Genomic DNA, 22,345 nt, shown 5'->3' with positions numbered 1-22,345 from the left:
TGACCTTAATGTCGACACCTGTCTTTGGATGGGTAAAATGATTCCCCTTGATCATAGATTAACAGTGTACACAGTTATGACAAGGGAAATTACCACTGGGGATCTGAGACAAAAAATGATGAGTAGGCCTCTTAGGCAAATCTGACTTGACTAAATAGTGCTTCAAGTTTGAAGACCATTTATAAAAATATCTAGGCAGAGCTTGAAATGAGCTGGTAATGTAATGTGCCAATGTCAACTCACTACAACAAACTTGTATATAGGACTGTAGGTGGATACAGATGTAGGACCCTGAGAAGATGTGTCTCTTGACCTAGATTCGAGTAAATCAGACTGTTGAACTTGGCGTACTCTGTTTCAGATGGTTCTTCAACGAGTTTTTACCCATAACCTCTCATCTTAAAATTTTTACAAAGATCTTTAGCATGCTGCTCAAAAGATTAATCAGAATTGCAAATGCGTCTTAACCTTAGTAGCTGATTATATGGAAGTCTTCTCCTTAAAGGGATAGTTCGGATTTTTTGACATGAAGTTGTATGACATCCTCACCATCAGTGTCGTGCATCAGCAGTGACTTTTCCCCCACTGCGTCCTGTGAGCCGAGGTCTGTCCCGCTGTTGTTGCTGAAGAAAGTAGTTACGGCTAGTTTGCGGGGTCACGAAGATAAAGCGTTTTGCTTCAAAAAACAATATCCGTTCAAAGGAGTAAAACATTTGCATCACAAAATCGTTTACGACAAAAAAGTCAGACCTCACGATCACCTGGCACTATTTCCCCTCCCTTCGTATCACTGCGCGCTTCCGCCTGTTGACACACGGCACCGCTCCGTCAGCTGTTTCACGATGTTTACATGCTCGGATGGTAAACGTAAATATGTCTGACTACGAAACGAGTGATGAAGACATTCCTTTTACCACAGAGCCAAAGGGATATCTTTATGAACCCGAATACACAGACACCGAGCTTTGTCAAATGGAGTTAGAACGGGCAGAGAGAGGAGAGAGACAGAGAAGCGGTCCAAGTTGCTGACAATAATAATAACAGTCATCATATAAAAAGGCACCATCTTTAGCTTTTAGATAGTTGTTCTTACCTGGGGTCGTGGCACAGCAGCGCTCTTCAAAACATGTTTCTTCCTCTTTCCTGGGCGTGTAGGAACATAATCGTCCTTGCTGAAGTGTGCACTACACACACGAAGCTTTTTCACCCTTGGCAGTCTCGCTTCAATGTTCAAGCCTATGGCAAGAAGCCAAAGTTGCCTAATAGCACTGTCCGTGACAGGAAAGCGGTGAAATATATACGGCGACTTGGTGTGATCTTTGTTGTTGCAACCCGGATAATAACCAATCCGCACCATTTTCATATATCCTCTTGTCTAATAATCTCGCTAGTACTCATGTTAGCTCTCTCGCACATCCGAGCATGTAAACACCGTGAAACAGCTGACGGAGCGGTGCGGTGTGTCAACAGGCGGAAGCGCGCAGTGATACGAAGGGAGGGGAAATAGTGCCAGGTGATCGTGAGGTCTGACTTTTTTGTCGTAAACGATTTTGTGATGCAAATGTTTTACTCTTTTGAACGGATATTGTTTTTTGAAGCAAAATGCTTTATCTTCGTGACCCCGCAAACTAGCCGTAACTACTTTCTTCAGCAACAACAGCGGGACAGACCTCGGCTCACAGGATGCAGTGGGGGAAAAGTCACTGCTGATGCACGACACTGATGGTGAGGATGTCATACAACTTCATGTCATAAAATCCGAACTATCCCTTTAAAGCCGGTGGATGGTAACTACCAAACTGAAGGAAAGTATTTCTGTCAGTCTCTTTTTTATACACTTAAGTCTGAAAACAATTCATGTCTTTTTTCAACAAAACATCCAAAAATGAAATACGCTCAAGATCATAACACAATGTGAATTTTATAGACTCCATTCTTGAATTAATGAAAGTATGGAACTCATTTAAATCTTTCGTATTTCCACTCCAAATGAAAAATAAGTCGTCTATGTATTTCCAATAGCTTTTATTAAACTTTGAATAGGGATTGTTGTTGTAAATAAAGTCCAACTCAAATTTCCCCATAAACAAATTAGAGTAATTTGGAGCTACTGGTGATCCCATAGCAGAGCCTCGAAGTTGAAGATAGTATTGATGAACATAAAATATTTTTTTGTCAACACCTCATTAGTTAAAGATAACAAAAACTCAGTTGAGGGATGTGATTCCACTCTTTGATTCAAGAAATTTTTGAGAGGTATACTAGGGCACAGGCTGGACACGTCCATAGTACATAGAAGGTTATTAGAGTTCACATGACAGTCTTTCAACTTGTTCAAAAAGTCTGTAGTGTCTTTGAGGTAAGAGGGTAATGTATATATCAAGTCTTTGATGTGAGAGTCCACATACTCGGAGAGTGGCTCTGTAAAAGATCCATTGCCAGAAACAATCAGCCGTCCTGGAGGATGTAGCAAGTCCTTGCTTTCAGAGCACAGACAAACCACACCAGAGTCTGCTTGGAAGCAGACCGATACCCACCTTTTAAGCAGTATCAGTCCGGTTATTTGGTCCACACCAGGGTTCGATTGATTCATTATTAGTCTATATACAGTAAACCTAACCCAGGCTGCAGCAAAGTAAATGTTTGTTGTCAATATTTGAATTTAATGTGACTTTATATACGGAAGACTTAAAACACCGAAGAGCAAACCTTTAAAATGGAGTAAGGCAACATGTTGCATCTGTTTAGTTATACTTCTCTGCTGTACAGTTTAACCCTTAGATGCATGAGTGATTGGACTCTACACTCTTGCATAAGACGGTCAATAATGACCGTATTAGAATCAATGGGTTTTTATGCCATTTTTGTCAGTTATGTTGAGAATAATCATTAAATTATATTTTGTTTTGTACTTTGGTCCATACAAGAATGATTTCATTTTTGAATTCTTTTTTTTATATTATTATTTTTTATTTTTCACTGTTTAACATTTTGAAATTTTGAAAGCATGTTAAAAACATTTTCATGATGAAAGCAAAGAACATTTATTGTACGGAACACAGCAATAGAAACATATCAACATCCATTCTGTGTGTGTGTGTGTGTGTGTGTGTGTGTGTGTGTGTGTGTGTGTGTGTGTGTGTGTGTGTGTATCTGGCAGGCCTTATTATAAAATTGCCAAAATTTGTTGATACATGATAAGAACACATACTCTTTCACATAATAGTCATGAATGACACACACCCACACACACACAGAGTACAGCAATGTTAGCTACCTAAAGTAGCTAGCTAATGTTAGCGAACTATAAAGTAGGCTAATTTGTTGATAAATAATAATAACACATAACGCTTTTCTTCATAATAATAATAATAATAATTATAATAATAATACATTTATTTTGTATAGCCCTTTTCATGGTACACAAAGGCAGCTACTGAGAAGGGGGGGGGCCTGGTTGTGGAGGGCTTTGTGAGTGAGGAGGAGTATTTTAAATTATTTTTTTTTTTTGGCCTTTTCATGGCTTTATTGACAGAACGGCTGAAGAGAGACAGGAATCAGGATGAGAGAGAGAGGGGGAGTGACATGCAGCAAAGAGCCCCAGGCCGGGACTCGAACCCAGGGCTGCTGCAACGAGGGCAAAGCCTCTGTACATGGGACGCCTGCTCTACCAACTGAGCTAAACAGCGCCGAGGAGGAGTATTTTGAATTGAATCCGTTGTGGGATAGGGAGCCAGTGGAGTTTCTGGAGGACGGGGGTGATGTGGTCACGGGTGCGGGTGTGGGTGAGTAGGCGAGCAGCAGAGTTCTGGACGTATTGGAGTTTATTTAGGAATTTGGATGGTGTGCCATAGAGGATGCTGTTGCAGTAGTCAAGTCTGGAGGTGATGAAGGTGTTGATCAGGGTTTCTGCAGCAGAGAAGGAGAGTGATGGGCAGAGACGGGCCATGTTTTTGAGGTGGAAGAAGGCAGTTTTGGTGATTTGATTTATGTGCTTTTGAAAGGAGAGGTTGTTGTCAAAGATGACTCTGAGGTTGCGACTGTGGGGAGGGAGAGAGGGTGGAGTTGTCCAGGGTGAGGTGGGATTTGGGGCCGATGATGACCAAGTCCGATTTGTCACAGTTTAGTTGGAGGAAGTTTGTTTGCATCCAGGACTTGATTTCAGTGAGGCAGTTGGTGAGAGTGTGGAGTGGGTGGCAGTGGTGATGGATTTTGTGGAGATGTAGATTTGGACGTTGTCAGCGTAGCAGTGGAAACGGAGACCATGACGGAGTATGATGTTGCCAAGGGGGAGCATGTATAGGATGAAGAGGAGTGGACCAAGCACCGAACCCTGGGGACAGAGGAGCAATGGAAGAGGTGCAGTTGTTGATGTGGACGAACTGTTGTCTGTTTGTGAGATATGATTTTAACCAGGAGAGGGCAGTGCCGGTGATGTTGAGGGAGGATTCTAGGCAGGAGAGAAGAATGGAGTGGTTGATGGTGTCAAAAGCTGCAGTGAGGTCCAGGAGGATGAGGATGCTGAGGTGGCTCTCCGCCCTCCTAGTGTTTCCCTATGGTATTACTGTTGGCGCTGCTGCCATAGACACAGCATTAGCAACATGGTTATCACTAGCAGCCTGGCTACTGTCCTATGCTGTTTTTACACCAGCACTTTTGGCCGTGCCGAGTCAAACCGAGCCACGCTGATTTGCTTTTCCATCACCAGTTTTACTGAGCTGAGTTGAGCCTCACTGCACCCATGATGGACCTGTTCCAGTGTAAGGCCAAGCCGCGCCTGCCCCGCCACCAAGCTGGCAGGAGTGACGTCTCGCGACTGCGGCCAACCCGTGACAAGCACCCGTCTCCCTCCCAGACAAGTGTGTGTTGCACACTTGTCTGGGAGGGACAAGTGTCCCTTGGATTTAACTATTTAAGTCAATGATGAGTTAATCAAAGGAAGATAATTAACAAAGCCAAAAGTTGGGTTTTTTTGTTGTTATTTTTTTTGCAAAATATCTGCTGGTTTGAGATGAAAGTGATATAAAGCAGATGATCATGTCCAGTTGGACTGGGGTTGCTTAGAATAAATGAAGATTGTAGCATTTTAGAGTTAGAACTGAGTTACAAGCATGGTGATGGAGTCAATTTAACCTTAACAAACATGTTCTTATGGCAATGCAAATATCTCCAAGTAGCAATGGTGAAAGGAGAATCTCTTAGGAATGAGGTCTGAGTGGATTAATGGGTGTACTGTACAAAGCGTGTGTCTTCCACACTAGACAATATAGATGTTGATCGATTGCATCCTGTCTCCTATACCAGCACTCAACATCTTGTTTCTGCAAACCTAATCTTACAGAATTGTTTCACTTTGTTGCAAAATGGATATAACCATGGCACTAGCAAAACTAAAGCTAAAGAATAACTTAGATAGTGTTAAGTCCTTTGGTTTCAAATATATTATTGTCACGTTATAAAAACTACCATGCACTAGCTGAGATTTGCATACCCTATAACATCATATTTTTTTTAATTGTGTCATAAGTTGTCTATAAATGAAGACGCATCAGTTATAGTGCTGCAATATTAAGGGACAATGCGCCTGCATTAAGACCATGGGAAACTTGCTCATAAAAGGTTTTTAGAGAACAACAAACTGAACAATGGCTAAGATGGGCAAGATTTGGGTGAAGAAGCTTCACTTAAAGTAAATAATCATCTAAAGGATACACAGTTCCATTCATCATAGCAAGAGCATGGATATTCATTACACAGTTGTTAAAGCAGCACTTTTTAGTCTCTTTAATCAGGTCAGAGGAACTGTCTAGTCTCTTAAAAATGTCTCCTGTCGATAGACTGTTATTAAAGTGCCCATCTGCTTCAGTCTAATTTGGACAGTTCTTGAAATTCTGCCCAAGCTTGTTGTCTTACAGCCTTCTCAAGGAAAGGGAGTCTCTATCATCAGAATTATCTCTCTGTGATAACCTGAGATGAGCACTTAAAGGTTTTAGGGGGCCAAATGAAGTGAAATCATTTATTGCAACATCGTAGAGTTGGGTTCTGTTCTGTTATCAGAATGCAAGCCACTTGCAAATGAAGCATGGTCAGTCCCAAAGGGCAAGCATTCATGTAGCAGCAGTCCTCTGCTGGCATTGGAAAGGACAAAGACATATTTGTAGTTGAACATAAGAAATGCTTACAGTCCAAACCTTGTCAAAAACTGTACAGAAGAATCCTGCAGGAACACACTTAGTAGCAGTCAACTCCAGAAACTCAAAACCTCTTTGACTTTAAACGGTTATTCTTATAGTATTAGTAGTATTATAGTAGTATACTAAAGTCGTAGGCAGTAGTTGTAATGCTTTATTTCTGTTGGATTTGATAGCTGTGACTGAAGGTGGTAAACAGTTGACTTGGTACCTTCGTTCTTTGAGCACACATTCGTGGATGGCCCTTGTATTTGGGCATGTGTGGTCCATATGGTGACAAAATAAAAAAGTCGGAACTGAACTGCGAGGGTAGTGTAGCATTACATTTATCTTGGAAGTTCATCTTCAAAAAAGGCAGCGGTTGCGAGTATTTCAGTTAATGAATGATTAATTACCTTTGCGAGACGAACGTGAAGTAGGCCATATGTTTGTGAATATTTTTTATGCCGTCATTTAGGGCCTAACATTAACAGAGCGGAGTGGCTGACCAACACACACCGCAGCATTAAACAACTTAGTAAAACTTTGAGGTGAAGAAAATAACGAGGCGTTCAGTCAGTTTTACCTCAATAACTCTGCTTCTGCTCAGCATCTTGTTCAACGATGGTCCCCCCGGAGCTAACAGTGCAGCAGAGAGGCTGCTCTCACTGCTGGACTTATAACGTTAATAACACCGCAGAGCACAGCCCCTATTTTGTTATCACATACAGGCATACATGTTTTAAAGTTATTCATTAATTAATGCTGATAACTTTGTAAGATGAAAAAGGCTGCCGATTATGGGGAGTTTTTCCTCACTCGAATTGAGGGTCTTAAGACAGAGGATGTCATTCACTGTACAGATTGTAAAGCCCACTGAAGCAATGCTGATTGTGATTTTGGGCTATATTAATAAAATTAGTTTGATTTGCAGCAAAGGGGATTGCAAAAATAGAGATAATCATCAGTAAAAAAACAAACAGTGAGAAGAATATAAACAAAAAACAAACTCAGTATACTACATAATAATAACATAATACTGTATGTCTTAATATTGCCTCTTGCTATTCTCTGTCCAAGCTCTCTCACACTAAAGGGCTTTGATTGTACTCTCTCAGCTGCAAATACTAGCTGATAACATTATTTTTTTCCGTTGCTTTGTTATTATTCTAATGACAACAAGCAACTATACTGTCTAATCAAATGCTAAACAGCTTTACAAGATTAACTGACTGGCAAGGCAACATTCAGTCAGAGACGGTCTTCAGAGTAATCCATCTCGAGGAAGAAAAAAAACAAAGGGGTGTGATCTTCTAAAATAAAGTAAAAAGGATCTCTTACAGGGGATACCAGTCAGACGCTGGCATGCTGGTTACTCGAGTGCTCACTATCTCAACCCCTTTCCTCAGTGAAATGAAAGTTATTACATCAACTCTAAAAGCAGTAAAAGCAGTTTTTATCAGTTTACAGTTTACACTGCGGCAGATATGACTTGTTCCCCACACACTGTGTGTGATACATTTCATTCAACGTCACTACTAAATAATACGAGCTGAAATACCTGATATCTGGGGATAATGCTGTTATCTCCATGTTTATATACACTATGTAGGCCTAGACAAATGGCAGCTTAATCATGTTGAAGGATATCTGACATTACTCACTCATATTGCTGTTATTATCTGCTCCAGCCTCCCGGTAGTTCTAACACTAGGCAAAACAGGTGAACAACTTTACTGGGAGATAAATCTAGGTGGATGAATCTAGATCTATAGACACAAGGGCAGTTACAAATAATACAGAGTAGTATTTGGAAGAGATGGGGATAATGGATATATTGTGAAACCTACATCCTTTGGAAAAAGATGTGGTGATAGCCACAGCGTGAAGGAATGCAGGATTGGAGGGTCAGATGTGTCAGACCATAATCCATAATCCACAATAAAAATATGCCTAAATAACAGGAAAGGACAAACTGTGTGGTAGATTGAATGTTGACTAATGAACAAAGAAAAGAGAGAGTAAAAGCAGAAATGAAGAGATTTATTGAGGAAAAAAACAATGGAGGAATAGATCCAATTGATGCATTTTAGTTCATCTGATTAACCCAGGTGAGAAAAGAGATTTAGGAGATGTGATGCCTTACATTGAAGTATTTAATGAAGCTCAATCGAGGAGAACATAGCGGAACAGTACGTGTAGAGACACAATGCAATGCTGCCAGTCCTGAAGGACACTTACTGGTATGTGATATGAGATAGTTTACCTATGTCACGTTAAGATTCTGGAGGAACAGAATGTGACCTTGGTTGTCTGGAAGGCAGCATCTTATCTATACAGCTGCTCACTGTGATCCAGAGCGTGACCTCAGGGCAACTTTACCTCCTGGGTGAGCAGAGTATATAGACAAATTAATGACTATGGCCCTATAAGACTTAACATATGGAAATTCCATAACAGATCCAACAATATTCTGGGATCAGAATCAGAATCAGAATCAGAAATCCTTTATTTGTCCCGCAAATGGGGAAATTCCTTAGTCACAGCAGCCAAAGGACAGTATCACACTTAAACAATAATAAAAAGTAAAAAATAAACAATATAATAGAGATAAGAAATAGAATTAACTCGTATATACATAGTATTTACAATATGAACTTGGTATTTACAATATGACATAGTATTTATAATATGAACAGTGTAAGTATAAGCAGTTTTGTATTTTATTTACAAACATTAAGCATTCATGGGATGCCATGAAGGTGGTCATTCGGGGAAAATTGATAGCTGAAACTGAACATGCAAAAAGGGTTACTACAGTCTAGGGTAACTACAGTCATATACAACATGTTGCGAGAGATTGGGGGAATTAGAGCGAGATCATCAAAATACAAAGGATCCAAATATATATCAACAAATCAAGGTCATGAAAACAGATAAATGACATACTAGTTGACAAAAAAATACATTTCTGAAACAAAATGATTGTGAAGCAGGCTCAAGGGCCACTACATTGTTAGCAAAATGTATACCTCAACAACATGTATTCATTAATATACATAAGATCAGGGACACTCGTACTTGACATACAGTATATACCAGAGAACATCGAGAAAATATTTCAGGGATACAGCGAGGAATTATATACTGTACACAACTGGCATCCGCAGATGAATGGAAAATGAGAGCATTTCTAAATTCACAGAATTTGTTATTAATTGGTTGTATAAAAAATGAGACGCTAAAAGCCGATATCACAATGGAGGAGATAAAATGTGAAATAAACACCTCCTCTACATTAGTGCTCAACATCGGAGCCCCCCAGGGCTGTGTGCTCAGCCCCCTCATGTTCACACTGTACACCCATGACTGCACTCCCAGACATCAAGAGAACTCTATAGTGAAGAATGAGGATGACACCACTATCATTAACAGTTATAGGTTCCTCGGAATTACCATCACTGAGAACCTATCTTGGTCACCATACATCACCACCCTGGTTAAAAAAGCACAGAAAAGTCTCTTAAGGAAATTTAGGAGGAATTCAACTCAAAATGTTTCTAAAATAGGTGTAGCACAAAGGACTCAAACATTTTTTCATTTGTTTTTAAATGACAATAAATTAACCTTGTAACATTGTAACCTTGTATTATAAGAATATTATAAGTAGCTCATAATCATTAACCCCATAATCTAAAATGTATGTCAACAAGAAAAGTGCTGATATGAAATTTAAGTACAGTTATTAGGGCTAAATTTATGTTACAGTATCTCAATAATTGGTAGAAAATCAGTCTTTTATTAACGACTAATAAATGTTGTCTAAACAAAGCATTGATGATCAGAGATGTGTTGTTATGTTTGGTGTTTTGATGCTCTTTTGAAAGCATTTCAAGACGTTATAATGGTTTTCCTTTTGTACCATTTTGGAATGGTTGAAGTATCAGTGTACTTCAAAGTATGCAATAATGACTGTAATGCCAACTGTAACTACAGTGTAATCCCTTGGTGAGAATATAAATCTGGTAGTTACTGACCTGTGTGTCTATAGCCCCATTCACACTGCCCTTCCAGTGCGGGAATCATGCGCCAATTCTCCGCATCGCTGTCGTGTGAAAGTTTCAGATGCAGAGAGGGGGGACAGTTTGACTGTGGCTCTGATCCGCCTCCAGAGCTGCTTGGTTCAGTGTGAACAAACAAAGGGGGAGAAATGGCGAGCCTTAGCTGCGGCGATAATGCGGAGTCTCTGTGTGAAAAGGGCTTATCTGCGTTTCTTTGTCTATGTGCTGTAATGTGTGCTTGCCTATGGCACATCATCCAAAGCAAGTCAAGGTCAATGGCTTGGTTCAGTATGTCAATCTCGGTCAGCTGCTAGCTCTAAAAGTGTGTGTGTGTGCTTGAAGTCTTTCTAGCATCCATGGGAGTAAAGCATGTACTTGCTCATTTGTATGTTTTGCAATGAAAAAGCTCATCAATTTGACTGGATTGACTGGATGCATGATACCGAGTGATTAAAGTTACATTTTTTCTGCCCTTTGTTAAGGATGCAGGATTTTTGATAAAAAAAATGGGAACCACAATACCACTTAAAACTTAGAGCATATTTTTATCTCCAAATTCTCAAAGAAACAGTTCATCAAAACATGAAAATTGATTTATAATCTACCCACCCATAAAGTGATGGAAAGCTGGGGAAAGTGTTTTAGGTTGTTTTTAACGTTTAAAAGTCCCATCTACTTCAGTTGTTTAGGAGAATGCTGCAACACTGTTTTGCTGTGAAGCTCAACAATGTTTTGTGGACTATGACATTTCATCTGACCCTCCATTGACATGGGGGTGAGTAGATAATGACAAAATTTTCATTTTGGTGTGAACTGTTCCTTACAGGAAACTATTTCAATAAACTAGGCACTAGCTACAGTGCTGCTCTGTGTCATGATCAGTTTCTTGTGACACAACAAAGGACAGGTAGACACGGGTAGGATAATTCAATAACTAAAAGATAAATACATTTTTACAAAAACATAATAGAAAAACAAAAATAAAATGAGATGCGGTAGCCAGTATACTCAGTAGTGAAGGTGTGTGTGCGTGTGTGCGTGTGTGCGTGTGTGCGTGTGCGTACATTTGGGTGGGTGGGCATGTGTGTGTGTGGGTGTGTGCACATGCTTTGTAGTATTGTATTTGGTGGCGATGTATCAGGTTGGTTATTTTCTTTTAATCCAATCCAAAAAAAGAACAAACCGTACCACACAACAGAACATTACCAGAACATTAACAGCACCATGTTATTGTCAAAATTGGCAGAAGATACATTTATTTCCTCTTTTTCACCATGATAGGTGAGGTCTTGATTTTTTCTTCACAGGGTTATTTTCTTCCATTGTTACTCAAAACCGAAACACAAAATTGATTTTCTTTGCCTTCTCCGACTCTGTAAGCTTCTGTTCATGTGGGTTGAGGCTGTCTTGACATCTGTTGATGTTGTCATGTTAAAATGAGAATGCTGAAAGGTGTGGATTTGATAGAATTTATCACCCCTCATGAGCTATGCTCCGTTTCTGTCTTACTCTCTATTGGTATTAATAACAGAGCCAGAGCACTCAGCTGGAAGTTCTTAGCTTTACTCAGATACGCAGGTAGATTGTTTTATTATTCTAGCTTTTGGGGATATTATGAATGATACTGCTACTCTGGGAAAATAATAATCAGCCACTGTTAGGGATATAAATGCACTATAATACTTGTTTTGAAGACAATTATTTCTCACTTTTTTTTTTTTCTCAACGTTTTATGATCTGATCTAAGAAGTACATTGCCATATTAGAGCATGTCCCTTTCTAAACATTACACATAAATACACCCTTGTCAAAATGACTTCAGATTTGGGACTTAACATACTTTTAATAACAATTTGCTGTGTGGATGTTTTAATCATGCTTTACAAGCCCAACCAAGGACAGAGGTGATAATTAGCAATAGCTCTAAGCTCTCTGTGCAGCACATCGGTTGCATTCTCTGTATTCAATCAATTAATCAATCAAGCAATCAGTCTTTATTTATATAGCGCCGCATCACGACAAAAGTTGTCTCATGACACTTTCCATTTGAGCAGATCTAGACCATACTCTTGAATTAATTCATTTACAGACATTCAACTTTTCCCCCATGAGTAAGATGCACAGAAGCCACAACAATAATGTAATAATTGAAATATGAATATGATAATTAATGTTAATGTTAATAATAACAATACTATTACTACTACTACTACTAATAATAATAATAATAATAGTAATAATAATGGTGATGATAGTAGTAGTTGAGCAGGGCCGCAGCAGCAGGGCCAACCATGATACCTGGGAACCTGGGAGATGAGAGAACACAGAGACTCTGGGCGCAGTGTTCGAGTGGGGTAATAGGGTTAGGGGTTATGGAGCTATGAGTTCTTTAAGATATGCAGGTGCCTGGCCATTAAGGGTTTTGGATGTGAGGAGGAGGATTTAAAATTCTATTATAGATTTTACAGGAAGCTAGTGCAGAGAGGTTAATATGGGAGGCATAATCTTTATTATTGTATTAATAGTATTGAAACTATATTAAACTTAATAGTTGTTTCTGCTTCTCCTTGCTCTTAATGCATTTCTAAAATCCAGATAATACTGTATACAAAAATATCATATCTCAATTATCTGTTTTGCAATAAAACATACACCGATCAGCCACAACATTAAAACCACTGACAGGTGACGTGAATAACATTGATCATCTCATCACAATGCGATGTTCTGCTGGGAAACCTTGGGTGCTGGCATTCATGTGAAATGCCACTTGACACGCACCACCCATCCAAACACTGTTGTGGACTAAGTATACCCCCTCATCACAACAACACTACCCGATGGCAGTGGCCCCCCAGCAGGACAATGTGCCCTGACACACCGCAAACACTGCTCAGGAACAGCTCGAGAAACACAATAAAGGGCCGAAGGTGTTGACCGGGCCTCCAAATTCCCCAGATCCCAATCTGATTGAGCATCTGTAAGAAGTGCTGGAGCAGGTCTGATCCATGGAGGCCCCACCCCCCAACATACAGGACCCAGAGGATCCACTATAAAACGCCCTGCTGCCAGACACCACAGGACACCCTCAGAGGTCTCAAGTCCAGTAGGCGATTTGAGGGGGGATGCCGTCCCCCTTGTTAGCAAAATTACCAAGAAGCATCCCCCTTGTTAACCTGCCATCACTCTCCATCCCCTAGTAGCAGAAAGTGTGTTACAAATCACAAGCGGCTGCGATCAGCTCCGGCGCACAGTGGGGTCAAGCCGTGCACGGCTGCTTTGCGTTCCGGCTGCCTGGTCGATTTTTGACGGAAGCCACAACAAGCTGCACAGAGCAGATTGCGCCGGCAGGAAGTCAGAGACACAGGAACAACATAGAGCATCCGGTCAATTTTCAAAATAAAACACCCTGTGCAGACTCCCGATTGTATAAAAACGAAAAATGACCAGATCAACAAAATCTGAGCAAGTCAACAAAATCGGCCAGGCCAAAGGCTCGGCTTCTGAAACGTTCCCACTGGGTTCTCTTTATACATTCATGGTATGATGCCGTGCGGAGGGCGGAACAAAACCTGTAGCAGACGCAACGTCATAGAGCAGCGTCCGGTGGATTCCCAGCGCGTCTCTCGTGTAGAGGAGGAGCACAACAAGTTTGCTTGTTGTAAAACTAAAATGTTACTTTTTGTAAGTGTTTTTAATGTGTCTGTTCAGAACACGGTGGCCTATGTTATGTTGGTCATTTTTGTGCTGGTTTATAGTTTAACCATTAGTGAGGTAGCTGTTACATTTCCTGACACCAGCTGTTTTATCCCCCGTTGAAGCGCACTCTGCTGGACAAACTATGTCATTACACCAATTTTATATTACCCCAAGCATGTTTTTCTCCATTATAGTTTTTAAATATAAGGTTTTCATATCGGTGCATATCGGACAATATATACGCCGAAACCGATATATCTGTGAGAGGCTAATATCGGCCGATAAATCGCTCAGGCTCTACTATTTTGCACAATGTTCATTGTGTGTCCTTCAAGGAATTTAGATGGTAAGGGGTCATGTGGGTCATGTAACTTAAAATGACCCTGCTTGTAGTGTATTGTGAGAAACGTGAGAAAACCCTGCCTGAATAAACTCAGTCCACTGCCTACAATTTAATGGTGTATTTACTTTACTTTAATACAGTTATAATAAAAAGACAATTGTAGTAGGGAGAGAAGGAAGATAACTGGATAAAATGGAATTGGAGAATTAGAAAATGTCACAGTTATGGTTAAGGCGTCCTGCAACAGTGTCCTTTGGGAGGTGTACATAGGTGTGTCGGGGCAGGGTGGTGCTCCCATTGTGCCATCCCCTCTGTTAAAAATTAACAAATCACCTACTGCTTAAGTCCACATCTTCTATGCCTGATCGGTGTATACAATGTCTTGCCATAGTATTCTCCAAAGTATGGCCCCTGGAAATTTTGTCTTGTTTTTGGAGAGTAAGAGAATGCAAATGCAGGCTGCCGACCTACTTGAAAAGGCCACGGGTGGCCTGTCGACCTAATCCTTGCTGGGTTCTCCTCCCCACCATATAGACCTTTTTCTCATACACACAAACTTGTTTGTGTACATACACACCAGGCAGAATGTTACATTCCTCCTGCACACAAATATAACTTGAGTGCAACCCTGGGGACACCAGGACCCTCCGCTCCAGATGGCCAAGGCCACTCCAGCCTTTCACAATCCTCCACAGTTAGTGAGGATCCAGCCACCCTGGACTAACCAACCTTGACATGCCAAGCTCTCAGTAGTAGACACATAAAAATACAGCTCTGTACCAGACCGAAAAAGAAGTAACAAAATATTCTGTGATCCCAGCATGTTATGTGCTCCCTTGACTGCTACACACACTGATGTGTTCATTTGTTTCACAATAACAATGTATTTATAGACTTACATGTATTAAAATATCTTTATTTAAGTTTGAATTTAGATGATTAAATGATTAAAAAATATGTATGCCATACTACGTTATAAAACAGGTGGGGTTCATTCTTAAATTCTTTCTTATAATATTTCACGACTATTAAACGACTATAACTTTGTTATATATTTTGTTGAGTTGTTTACTTACATTATCCCGAATGTTTCCAATAATTTTTACTAAGAAAACAGAGAAATCTGTAAATTTCTTCAAGGTAACAGTGCCTTTGTTGTAGTCGTTTGTCATTACAAAGAGAGTCAGAGAGTGAGGAGGGAAGGCAGCGAACATGACTAAAACGTAAAGTAAATGTAGACAGTTTCATGAGCAATGGTGGTTGTTTTACAATAAAAACTCCCATGATTCACGCTACTTATGTCTTATGTTTTGATTGAGGGATCCCACACGACAGAAATTGCACACTGTACTATGTTAAAGCAGCTACAGTGAACTTTAATTGTCAGTTGATTCTGGCTCAGTAATAGAAATCTTGTCGGGAAAGCTAAAGTTAGCAACAATCCCTACTAATGCTATGTCTTCATAATAATAAGCCAACAACAAGATATAGCTCAGCTAGGCAAACATACAATGTAACATTAAAACATCAGTTGTATTACAGTAATATCCACTGTGGCCTATACCAACAAGAATTCATATATTGCTGTAAAACCATGTCTGGCAGTAGGGAAACGTATCATATCCAAATTCCACAAAGTGTGAATTTCCCCACCAGAGGAAACAATGTACTAGACCGGGTTTACACAAATATTGAAGGAGCATTCAAAGCAGCTCCATCTCCATACCTCGGACAGTCTGACCATATTTCCCTCACTCTCACCCCAGCTTACAGACCCCGGATCTGTAGAATTAAACCATCTATCAAGACAGTACAGGTGCGGTCTGAGGAAACCACCTCAATGCTGCAGGACTGTTTTGAGAGCACAGACTGGGATATGTTTGCACAGGGAGCAGACCTTGAGGAACACACTGTATCTGTGCTGGGGTACATAAACGTCTGCACAGAGACTGTAACCGCACAAAGGACAGCCCTGGATTAACAGCACGGTAAGGGCACTGCTCAAGGACAGAGATGCAGCATTCATTTCTCATGACAGACAGGCCTACAGTGATGCACGGGGGAAGTTAAAAAGAGGCATTAGGGATGGCAAGCGCCAATACAAACAGCGCATTGAAGAACAGTTTAACAACAACAACCCCCGTAGCATGTGGGAAGGTATCAAGGCTCTGACGGACCACAGAGGGAATATTTTGTGCCCAGTGAAGACTTCAACCTGCCTGATGTCCAGTGTTGTACCTGAACGCGTTCAGTGAACGACCGTTCATTAACTCGTTCATATTTTGGGCAAACGTGAACTGAACGTACTGTATTTCTGCCTGATGAACGTTATTGTGAACGCGTTCATTCTGGCATTTGTGAACGGCGCTCTCTCAGTTTAACTTCGTTCAAGAAAGTGCCAGATTTTGATAGAGCCTTCCAGGCGAAAACCCAGCTAAAACACACCGTAAACAGGCCTCAATATGTAGCAGAAAAACACCCAATCTGGCAACACCAGCCACCACAGAGTCGCACCGCCTCATGCGTCATCAAAATGCGAAGCATGGAGGCAAACGCAAATGAAGACAGCAGCACTACCTCAGACTCTGCCTCCACCATTAATACGACATATTTGTATGATTACTTAAAACAATCTTATGAAAAGGTCAGTGATGATCCAGGTGGGAGAAATCTTAACTTTTTGTGTAAACTTTGCCCGCCGGGTTTCGAGAAGCAACTCTGTACATCAACAACGTCAACAGCAAACCTGAAACGGCACATTGAATTAAAGCACCTGGCTAGCCTTTCAAGGTATGTGTGAGTGAATAAAAAATCAAAAGACACGGCAACGGCGAGCCAAACAGATCCTCTACCACCCTAATCGCATTAACGGTGTACAGTAGCGTCTCCGTTGTCTTCATCTCCCAGCCGCAGCTGGACAACCTGGTTTTGCAGTATATTGTCGGAGACCTGCAGTTTCAGTGTTAGAACTGATAAAATAATTGCTGTCTGTGGTTCTATATGGGCTGTGGCAATAATTTTGAAAAATAATAGCTCGCAGCAACATATTGAAAAAAAAAGAACTACGAACTAGTTCATTTTTGGAACTGTGAACTTAGTTCAAAATTTTGAATTATGAACTATGAACTTAACTAGTTCATTTTAAAATTTGTGAACTGAACTTTGAACTAGTTCATGTAGAAAGTGAACTTTCCCAACACTGCTGATGTCCTCAACCAATTCTTTGCTCACTTTGACACGCAGAGAGAGGTGACTGCCCCACTCATCAGCCCATCAGCTGGAGAGTCTAACCTGGTTCTCCAGCACCACCAGGTGAGAGCGATGTTTAAGAAGGTTAATGGGAATAAGGCAGCAGGCCCGGACTGTGTACCAGGCTGGGTACTGAAGACATGCGCTGAGCAGCTGACAGAGGTGTTTACGAAAATATTCAACCTCTCCCTACAACATGCCACTGTTCCAATGTGCCTGAAATCTTCCACCATCATTCCTGTGTCTAAGAAATCACCTGCAAAGTGCCTGAATGACTACCGCCCGGTGGCTCTAACACCTGTAGTCATGTGGTGCTTTGAGAGGCTGGTGCTCTCACACATCAGGAGCATCATTCCACCGGACCTGGACCCACACCAGTTTGCCTACTGGGGAAACCGCTCCACTGAGGACGCTGTCAGCACAACTCTGCACAGCGCCCTGACACATCTGGAGAAACCAAACTGCTATGTGAGGATGCTATTTGTGGACTTCAGCTCCGCTTTTAACTCCGTCATCCCTCACAAGCTGGTCAATAAACTCGAGACCCTGGGCTTTGGTTCACAACTGTGTTCATGGATCATGGACTTTCTCTCACATCGTCCACAGCAAGTGAGAATTGGAAACAACACCTCCTCCATCCTCATCCTAAACACAGGCACCCCACAAGGCTGTGAGCTGAGCCCAATGCTCTTCACACTCTTCACACATGACTGCACCCCCATCTACACCTCAAACTCCATCATAGAATTTGCTGACGACACAACTGTGATGGGCCTGATTGCAGACAATGAGGAGACAGCATACAGGCTTGAGGTGAACCGTCTTGCGAGATGGTGTGAGGACAACAACCTGGTCCTTAACACCTCCAAGACAAAGGAGCTGATTATTGACTTCAGGAGAACTAAAGAAAGAGACCACCTGCCCCTCCACACACACTATATTGCCAAAAGTATTCACTCGCCCATCCAAATAATTGAAATCAGGTGTTCCAATCACTTCCATGGCCACAGGTGTATAAAATCAAGCACCAAGGCATGCAGACTGTTTCTACAAACATATGTGAAAGAATGGGTCGCTCTCAGGAGCTCAGTGAATTCCAGCGTGGTACTGTGATAGGATGAAACCTGTGCAACAAGTCCAGTCGTGAAATTTCCTCGCTCCTAAATATTCCACAGTCAACTGTCAGTGGTATTATAACAAAGTGGAAGCGATTGGGAATGACAGCAACTCAGCCACGAAGTGGTAGGCCACGTAAAATGACAGAGCGGGGTCAGTGGATGCTGAGGCGCATAGTGCGCAGAGGTCGCCAACTTTCTGCAGAGTCAATCGCTACAGACCTCCAAACTTCATGTGGCCTTCAGATTAGCTCAAGAACAGTGCGTAAAGAGCTTCATGGAATGGGTTTCCATGGCCGAGCAGCTGCATCCATGCCATACATCACCAAGTGCAATGCAAAGCGTCGGATGCAGTGGTGTAAAGCACGCCGCCACTGGACACTAGAGCAGTGGAGACGCGTTCTCTGGAGTGACGAATCACGCTTCACCATCTGGCGATCTGATGGACGAGTCTGGGTTTGGCGGTTGCCAAGAGAACGGTACTTGTCTGACTGCATTGTGCCAAGTGTGAAGTTTGGTGGAGGGGGGATTATGGTGTTGGGTTGTTTTTCAGGAGCTGGGCTTGGCCCCTTAGTTCCAGCGAAAGGAACTCTGAATGCTTCAGCATACCAAGAGATTATGGACAATTCCATGGTCCCAACTTTGTGGGAACAGTTTGGGGATGGCCCCTTCCTGTTCCAACATGACTGTGCACCAGTGCACAAAGCAAGGTCCATAAAGACATGGATGAGAGAGTTTGGTGTGGATGAACTTGACTGGCCTGCACAGAGTCCTGACCTCAACCCGATAGAGCACCTTTAGGATGAATTAGAGCGGAGACTGAGAGCCAGGCCTTCTCATCCAACATCTGTGTGTGGCCTCACAAATACGCTTCTGGAAGAATGGTCAAAAATTCCCATAAACACACTCCTAAACCTTGTGGAAAGCCTTCCCAGAAGAGTTGAAGCTGTTATAGCTGCAAAGGGTGGACCAAAATCATATTAAACCCTATGGATTAAGAATGGGATGTCACTTAAGCTCATATGCGAGTCAAGGCAGGTGAGCCAATACTTTTGGCAATATAGTGTACATGGTAATGAGGTTTTTACTATATATTTTATTTGGTATAGTTTACCTTTCTTACTTTGCACTATTTGTTTCTATTGACCTGAAGAGGAAGTCACGCACAATTTCATTGTACATGTGTATAGTGACAATAAAGACTATTCTATTCTATTCTATTCTATTCTATTCTATTCAGAAATAAAATAGACATATTACATACCTGTCTCAGAGGCAGAGGGCCAATTCAGGATCAGTTTTGAATCCTTTCAAAGCTTGCTTAATCATGCACTAAGGTTGACTTGTGCTTTTGTCTTGCTCACTCTTATAGGTCCAAGCTAGGTTAGCTTAGCTACCGGCTCTCCTTCTCTCCCGTGGGCAGTGATCTTTTCAGAATCCTCTGCACTTAATGAAATCCCTGTGCTTCCTTTTCCAATGTTGATGCGTGTACTATATAGTTGTCATTGCCTACTAGGGCTGTTCAGGCTCCTTGGCCCAATTTAATCCCTGATCCTGTCCCATTATCAGCCATAATCACATAATCTAATATCAAAGATATATTTTCCAATGAAAAACCTCTCACGGAGAGCCTAAAAAGGGGTGATGAGCAAAAGTGTAGTGACAGGAAAATAACCCAAAGGGGCAGGAGTATGAACACGTTTAATAGTCTAGGGGGCTTGTTTTGGAAGAAAGGAGATCCTTGGTGCTCTTTTACTGATTACTAATACATTCCTTTGTGTGGAAAGAGAACTGGCCTCATCTTAAAGGGGATCAATTACATTTCTAGATAATATTTGAATTACACGCGGTTGTTAATTAGAAACTTGCTCATTCTGTTGTCAGTATATGTAACATGTCATAAGAACCAATGGAGGCACTCAGAGCTTGTAAGATGAATACATGAAATAACACAGAGTAACAAGTAAAATATCAAATAAAATGTTCTTATCTGTATCTTAGATTATGTAACAGTGAGGCACATCTAATATAATAAATGATAACAGAAGTGATTGCATAAGTAAATCATACTGGTCATTATCAGATACACTCATGAGGTATTGGCATTTCCTGATATCATTGTGTTAAAAGTTATTACCAAACTCATTAGATAGCAAAGTGGAATCCTGTAAATTAGCAGATTTTGAAGCAGAGTTAGAATTGTTCTGAAACTCAAGAGAAATATATTTACACATCCAAGTAGATAGTTCTGACCATTTCAGACACTTAGGGTGAAAAGAAGGCGAAGAAAGGGAGAGGAGCCAATTTAGTGAGGAATGTGGTCTAATTATGACTCTTGATAGGTTTAAGACACAAGGATGAGGATGCAAAGTCTGCGTTGGTGGAACGAGGCATGTCTTCTCAGTTCTGTTCCTTGTCTTTCTTGACATCCTTCCTCCTTGAGGTCAGAGGTCATTGGGTCTGTGTGTGTGTCTGTGCACTACAACACAGGCACAAAGAGCCTTTCGATTAATCATCAAAATGTTTATGGAAGAATTTAGTTTTTTCATATATTCCTGTATTCGATCCGCTACACTTCTGTGTTGGACTTAACTGAAATGTACTGTATAACTGAGTGTATGTACTGTGTAACAATAAAAAACATTTGCATGTGGTTTAGGATGCCCAATAAAAAGCATCCAGCAAGTACAAAATCAGCGCTTAAAACTCTGAGATGCATCATAAATAATCAGTGAAACAGAGGAAATGTAATCAGCAATGCTTCCTAAACGCTCAGTTTTGCTGGGTAAATGTCAAATCTAACAACCTTTTCACATCAGGTTCAAAAGGTATCAGCAGCATTTTACATTTTAATAATCAGCACAATCTCCTGATTGAGAGCTGACCTTAGATCAGCCAAAATATATACTGAAATCTGAAATCACCATTCATCAAAAGATGATTAGCATTATCTATTTTCCTTATCAGCAGGTCTTGCCTGAATGCCATGTTTTTAGATAAAATGTTAGATCTCATAGTCTGGAAGATGGTGAAGTCAGCTACAACTAAAAGCAAATCATCTCCTACTGCCCCCACTGTTACATTGCCAGTGATATCTACAGGACTGACAAACATTCATTTATTCTGTTATATTCAAAGAGCACAGTATTAGCACTGAAGTTATTGTTACAGATCTGATCCCATTTGTTCTTTCAATAACAAAATGTTTGATTTTTCTCGCTGCTACCACCAGTTTAATGCATAACGAACAAGTGAGAAGTTCTTTATAATTTAAAGTAGGCTTGGTTTTGTAGGGTTATTGTCCTGGAAGCTCCCACCCTTATTTGTGTGGAGAAACAATAACAAAGGTTTTGTGTGTGTATCCTTTTGCAGGTAGAAAGAAGCTGAGATGTGCTGAGCTGCCAATACCAGCCACCTGATTGTTCATTTGTTTTTCAAAACAGTTTATTCTGCTTTTTCAGTCAGTGAAAGATATGCAAAAGATGTGTATACTGTACGTATATACTGTAAAACATTATTGATCGCAACCATCTGCAGTGATTGCAAACAGAAAACTCTTTTATAGGTCAAACCTGCACAGGATGAACCAGGCTGAGGCTCTTGGAGGCCATGTCATCCTCCTCATCCTGTAGTTTATCATTGTTCAGCTGTGTGGTGTCATCTTTCCTGGTAATTAGCCTGCATCTCTTTAGTGATGAAGGGGAAGTC

The 22,345-nt window shown here is 40.9% G+C and overlaps 1 protein-coding gene across 1 annotated transcript in view; it reads left to right on the top strand.

The window, feature by feature from the left end:
• Window positions 1-22,345, top strand: part of dlg2 (discs, large homolog 2 (Drosophila)) — a 188,610-nt gene that overhangs the window by 52,971 nt on the left and 113,294 nt on the right. The gene's annotated exons all lie outside the window — the stretch shown is intronic.

The sequence above is a fragment of the Pagrus major genome, chromosome 13 (assembly GCF_040436345.1).
Source record: "Pagrus major chromosome 13, Pma_NU_1.0".
Taxonomy (NCBI): Eukaryota; Metazoa; Chordata; class Actinopteri; order Spariformes; family Sparidae; genus Pagrus; species Pagrus major.
Note: the sequence above shows the minus strand (reverse complement) of the source record. Positions and strands in the feature narration are given on the sequence as shown.